Source organism: Triticum urartu, chromosome 5A (genome assembly GCF_056163025.1).
Source record: "Triticum urartu cultivar PI428250 chromosome 5A, HENAU_Tu73, whole genome shotgun sequence".
NCBI lineage: Eukaryota > Viridiplantae > Streptophyta > Magnoliopsida > Poales > Poaceae > Triticum > Triticum urartu.
The window spans coordinates 159,927,937-159,934,594 of NC_141877.1; the positions used below are offsets into that span (position 1 = coordinate 159,927,937).

The 6,658-nt window shown below is 44.4% G+C and overlaps 2 non-coding genes across 2 annotated transcripts; one reads left to right on the top strand and one right to left on the bottom strand.

Annotated features, from left to right (window-relative positions):
- The first annotated feature begins 971 nt into the window (after positions 1-971).
- Positions 972-6,233, top strand: LOC125508296 (uncharacterized). Its single transcript, XR_015604228.1, has one exon. It is a non-coding gene; the product is annotated as an uncharacterized LOC125508296 (transcript).
- Positions 2,782-2,888, bottom strand: LOC125511736 (small nucleolar RNA R71). Its single transcript, XR_007285091.1, has one exon. It is a non-coding gene; the product is annotated as a small nucleolar RNA R71 (small nucleolar RNA).
- Positions 6,234-6,658: the final 425 nt, after the last annotated feature.

Sequence of the window (6,658 nt, forward strand, 5' to 3'; positions counted from 1 at the left end):
CAACATGTCAACATAGCATCAAAATGTGACAGGAAAGGACTTAGCAAAAATACGAAGTGTCTGAAAATAGCAACATCATGTGGCCTACTTTGCAAGCTTCTTCTAGTCACCACAAAGCTCATAAAAATACTAGGCTTGCACCACTGTAAAGATGGCATGAAGACGATCCTAAAACATGTAAACATCATGCTCATAGGATGCACACACAAAATGCAATGAAAATGACAAATCATCAAGTTATGATGAATTCCAGCAGACAATATCAAATAGCACTTTTGCAACGAAGATTAATGCATCAATATGGACAATAACAGGCATGCAAATGACACTAGCATGAAGAGCACCGCGAGGCGAATATTTTGATATATCATGCATGCAAAACGGAGCTACGAGCATGGAGATATGGCATGTCAAAGGTGAGCACATAATGTGAGGGATTCAGAACTTGGAAAATATCCAACCTCGCAATCTAGGGTTTTGGCACGGAGACCGAGGTAGCCAGAGATGATGCCAGAGTTGGGCCGGCGAGGTCGGGGAAGAGGAGCTCCGGCGAGGGGGCGCCGGATTTGGGCGGGGGAGCACCGGATCTGGACGGAGATGGCGGCGGCGGCATCCGGTGGCGGGCGCGGGAGGCGACCGGGGTGGCGGCGTGATAGAGCATTTCCTCATATAATCTTTTTAGCCTTTTTTCATCAAATTGTAATCATGTTCTCACATTATTTACTCAAAAGATATTCAAATACTCATATTATGTCACATTTACAACACTACTCCATCTTTTGCAGAAAAGGGCGAAAAGGCCCAAATCCTTCTATATTGGAGTGTCTAAGAGGTTGCGGTTGCTGCATTTTCTGAAGGGACTCGAGTGTGAAGAAGAATTAACCTCCAGGGGGCTAGCTGATGAAGAAGGGGGGCAACTTGGGAAGAAATAAGAAAACAAGGAGGGCTAAACAAGAAGAATGCAGATCTGATCGAGAGGGGTCAAATCCCTAGCCATCTCCTTCGATTCCCTCCGAGCCTGGCCACACATCTCTCTCCCTCACACCTCCTTCTCCACCTCCGGCCACCACCATGGCCAGGCTGGCGTGGTGGTGCACCTCCGCGAGCTCCACCACTCCACCCAGCACCACCATCACCTCCATCCACCTGCGCCACTCAGCCATCCATTCACTCATCTCCACCAGCGCCACCATCTCCACCACAACGCCATCACTCCACCGCCGCACCTCGCGCGCCTGACCGGACGGGTGTCTGGGTACCCGCGCGACCCTGCCTTCTGCCGCTGCTCCTCTTCCCCATCCCTACTGCTGCTTCTTCTCCCCTTGCCCCTTCTGTTGCTGCTCTTCCCTGCTGCCCTTCTCTCAACCCCATGCTGCTGCTCCTTCTTCTCCTGCGTCCCCTGCTGCATCTCACTTGCTGAAACTCTGCTCTGAACCTCCCCCTCGTCCCTACTGCTGCTGCACTTCTCTTGCTGCTGCTTTTCCCTTAGCGCTGCCATTGCTCTTCTTCTTCTATCCCAGACCCCTGCTGCTACTCTCCCTCATTCTCTAAATTTCTGTAGACTTGAGATCCTATGTAATATTCATATTTGACTAGTGCTTGAAACCTGCTATTGGTTCAGATTCATAACTGTATAATAATGCTATGACATGTTCAGTTTCAGACTTGTGATTGTTTAGTACAGTAGAACTGTTTTTGTTCATCGGAGAGTATTAGAACAGTGCCCTGTAATACCATAGTCGTATTTGTGTGTGTGTGTGTGTGTGTGTGTGTGTGTGTGTTCGTGTGTCTGAGTGTTCGTGTGTGTGTATACTTCATAAGAATTGATGTGTGTGATTTTGTTCGGTCAGATTCTTGTGCTCGTTTAGTACTTACTTTGTTGATCTGTGAGTATTGGATCAGTGGCTTGCAATTTTAGTTCCTGTGTTAGTTTTGTATCTGTGGTTTTAAAAGTTTTGTATCTGTGATTTTAAATTGTTGATTCGGGAACTGAATTGTGGCTTATGACTCTCTATTATTACGCGCGAGTAATATCTGAACCTCATTATGCTAGTTGGTTTCTTTCTTTCTCCATAATCTTCAGGAGCTACCTTGTTAGTTTAGGTTTTATTTTCTGCTTTCGTCACCAAATATCGTGCTACCTAGCTTTAACCGAGCATAGTTGTCGTCGCCTAGTCCCTGTGGAGAACACGATATCTGTAGTTTGGGACTAGTGTCGAACGATTGTGTGAAGCTATAGACTAGGCTTAGTATAGTTTTTGTTTAAATTTCCAGTCAAATTTATTTCGGTGCTTCTTTTACCTTCTTACTTTTTGTTGCTTCGGCTTATTAGGATACTAACTTTCTGACTAGTGTTTACTGTTTATGAGTGTGCGTAGGAAATCTGAACTAATTGCAGGTTGTTCTATAGTTACACTCGGTTAAGATGGCATTGCTTCATGATCTTTGGATGTCCAAAAGTATATCACAAGACCGGTTTGGCCAACTATTGAGGCAGAGAACTTCGAGCTGAAACCTAGTCTTATTGCTTTGGTTCAACAACAACAGTTTGGAGGACTGCCTACTGAAGACCCTTATGAGCACTTGCTCCGAGTCATGGAGTATTCAGATACAGTAAAGTATCATGGAGTTCCTCAAGATGTTATCAAGTGCATGCTGTTCACATTCTCTCTCCGAGATGATGCTCGTGCTTGGTATCGATCCTTGCCATCAAGATCATTCAGTTGGAATGAGATACCATGATCTTTCTTGGATAAATATTTCCCACTACACAAGCAGTACACAATTCGAGATGAGATCTTCAGCTTCGTTCAGAGTGAAGGCGAGAGCTTGTATGATGCTTGGGAGAGGTACAAAGCCTTATTCAGGAGATGTCCTAACCACGGGCTCGAGAGATGGTTAGAGCTGCAGCTATTCTATAGAGGATTGACTTCGGACACTCGATCTTACGTCGATATGGCAGCGGGTGGAGCTATTACAAACAAGACACATGATGATGCTTTTCTGCTGATTGAGAACATAGCCTTCCACCAACTTCAGTGGTACAATGAGAAGCCCACCTCTGGCCCAGTTGCTTGCTTGCAACAAATCACTTCACCTCAGCAAGAATCTCTTACACAAAAGCCGGAACCAGTTTCTCCGTGTGACAAGATTGAGCTTTCATGGATTATCTTTGATGATGATGACACCATCCTAGTTGACACACACACTTCAGATCATATGGATACTAGCATTCTAGATTCAGTTTTGCATTGTGATGATTCTTCTGTGGATGAACCAGAGCTACAGTTAGTTACTTTTGATATTGAGGAGATACCTTTAGTTGATATTGATCATGTGCTGCTAGAGCCAGATATGGAAAAGTTCACCTTTGATGATGTTAGCCACATCGATTCTTCAACGCTTGAGCCTGAGATGGAAATCTTCATTGTTGATTATGATGAGGTCACTTCAGATGTCAAGGAGCAAAGCCCTACTATTTCACCTGTCGATACGAGCCCGGTGGAAGTTTCTACTACCATGCCTTCCATGGTATCTTCAGTTGAGGTAGTCATAAAACTTCTCCAAGGCCGTTTCAGGTATTATCTCAGCTTTCTGGATAAGTTATGTCATATCGCTGATATTGCCTATGCACCATGTGACTTGTTGATACATGTTCCTGATTTGCTCAATAGATATACTTATATGATAGGGTACTCTATCGATGACTTAGAGGGCATTCTCTCTGTCACTTGTATTGGCTTGGTTGTTGAGTGTTCTTTCAGGTTTACACTTGTGCACCATTTACGGCGAGTTGACCGAGTTCGAAATGACATTCCCTGGGATCCTGGTGGATTCACGGCAAGGTGACGAGGAGAAGCAAAGAGAACACATGAGGAAGAGCGAAGCTGGAGCATGTATGAGGAAGAAAAAGGAGAGAGTTGTAGCTTAGAGAGTGATCAAGCGAGTATTACTTCATAGTGCCCGGTGAGCTGTTTCATGACCCATTCTGAACATCATAAATACATGTTGAATTCAATTGCTAGTTGGGTTGCTTGAGCCAGTTATTACTTGTTGTCAAGCTGAAATTCACCTTTGGCATCGTGCTTGATGTGAATTTGTGAACTTGATTCCTGGATGCCTTGTAAACTAGTGATCTACACCATGCATGCTTGGCTGAAATTAGTGAGAACTATTAGTTTGGAGTGCTCAAATCCCTAGTACACTAGAAAACTTCGTCATTTTCTGCATTTACTATGATACACCTAGATCACCATGTTTAGATGCTGAATTTGTGCGAAGTGTGTTCCATTGAGAGCAATCACCTAACCACTATGGATTAGCATGCTATGTTCCCTGGATCGGTAGCATGTGAACCAGACATGGAGAAGTGAGGATTCCTTTTTTTGTGCTTATGTGTTGTTCATTAAAAAAATATCTTATAATGAATAATTATCTGATCTTACCTAACAGTAGCATGTCAAGTTCCCTGGATCGGTGGCTTGTGAAATGTGGTTGGATCGGATAGGAGTTAATTATACTAAAATAATGTAATTGTCGAACCAGATGTATACCATGTTCTCGGGATCGGTGGTATGTTCCTTTGGGGAGACAAACAAAAAAACTAAATATTGCTCGAGCCAGGTGTATACCATGTTCTCGGGATCGGTGGTATGTTCCTTTGGTGAGCCCGGTAAAATATTATCATTTTTGCTTCCTCCAAATTCAATAAGTGGTTTTACCACAATGTTGTGTTCATGGTAATAAGTGTTTCTCGGGATCATGCTCTCTTTAGGAACCATTTGGCTCAGTCATCACTTAAACTTGTTGATCCTCTTTTATCATTGTAAAAGTTTAAAATGGTCAAGTCTACTAGTATCCTACCGCATTGAAGCACTCCTAACCATTAATTTTCACTAGCTAAGTCCAAAGCATGCACTGTTTAGAGATCTACTTCACTTGGCAATCTCTAGTCAGCTCACTGTTCATACTCTTCCTCTTGTCATATGCCTTTGCTTGAGGACAAGCAAAGATTTAAGTGTGGGGGAACTTGATAGAGCATTTCCTCATATAATCTTTTTAGCCTTTTGCATCAAATTTTAATCATATTCTCACATTATTTACTGGAAAGATATTCAAATACTCATATTATGTCACATTTACAACACTACTCCATCTTTTGCAGAAAAGGGCGAAAACGCCCAAATCCTTCTATATTGGAGTGTCTAAGAGGTTGCGGTCGCTGCATTTTGCGGAGGGACTCGAGTGTGAAGAAGAATTAACCTCCAGGTGGCTAGCTGATGAAGAAGGGGACCAACTTGGGAATAAAGAAGAAAACAAGGAGGGCTAAACAAGAAGAATGCAGATCTGATCGAGAGGGGTCAAATCCCTAGCCATCTCCTTCGATCCCCTCCGAACCTGGCCACACATCTCTGTCCCTCACCCCTCCTTCTCCACCTCCGGCCGCCGCAACGGCCAGGGTGGCATGGTGGTGCGCCTCCGCGACCTCCACCACTCCACCCAGCACCACCATCACCTCCATCCACCTGCGCCACTCAGCCATCCATTAACTCATCTCCACCAGCGCCACCATCTCCACCACAGTGCCATCACTCCACCGCCGCACCTCGCGCGCCTGACCAGACGGGTGTCTGGGTACCCGCGCGACCCTGCCTTCTGCCGCTGCTCCTCTTCCCCATCCCTACTGCTGCTTCTTATCCCCTTGCCCCTTCTGTCGCTGCTCTTCCCTGCTGCCCTTCACTCAACCCCACACTGCTGCTCCTTCTCCTGCGCCCCCTACTGCATCTCACTTGCTGAAACTCTGCTCTGAACCTCCCCCTCGTCCCTACTGCTGCTGCACTTCTCTTGCTGCTGCTTTTCCCTTAGCGCTGCCATTGTTCTTCTTCTTCTTCTATCTCAGACCCCTGCTGCTACTCTCCCTCATTCTCTAAATTTCTGTAGACTTGAGATCGTATGTAATATTCATATTTAAATAGTTCTTGAAACCTGCTATTGGTTCAGATTCATAACTGTATAATAATGCTATGACATGTTCAGTTTCAGACTTGTGATTGTTTAGTACAGTAGAACTGTTTTTGTTCATCGGAGAGTATTAGAACAGTGCCCTGTAATACCATAGTCGTATTTGTGTGTGTGTGTGTGTATTCGTGTGTCTGAGTGTTCGTGTGTGTGTATACTTCATAAGAATTGATGTGTGTGATTTTGTTTGGTCAGATTCTTGTGCTCGTTTAGTACTTACTTTGTTGATCTGTGAGTATTGGATCAGTGGCTTGCAATTTTAGTTCCTGTGTTAGTTTTGTATCTGTGATTTTAAAAGTTTTGTATCTGTGATTTTAAATTGTTGATCCGGGAACTGAATTGTGGCTTATGACTATTATTACGCGCGAGTAATATCTAAACCTCATTATGCTAGTTGGTTTCTTTTTTTCTCCATAATCTTCAGGAGCTACCTTGTTAGTTTAGGTTTTATTTTCTGTTTTCGTCACCAAATATCGTGCTACCTAGCTTTAACCAAGCATAGTTGCCGTCGCCTAGTCCCTGTGGAGAACACGACATCCGTAGTTTGGGCATAAAAACTCCACTATAATACAATCGATCATGGCGTGACGCGCCGGTGATGTGGCGGCGAGGGCGGCGGCCGGAGAAGCAGCGTCGGGTG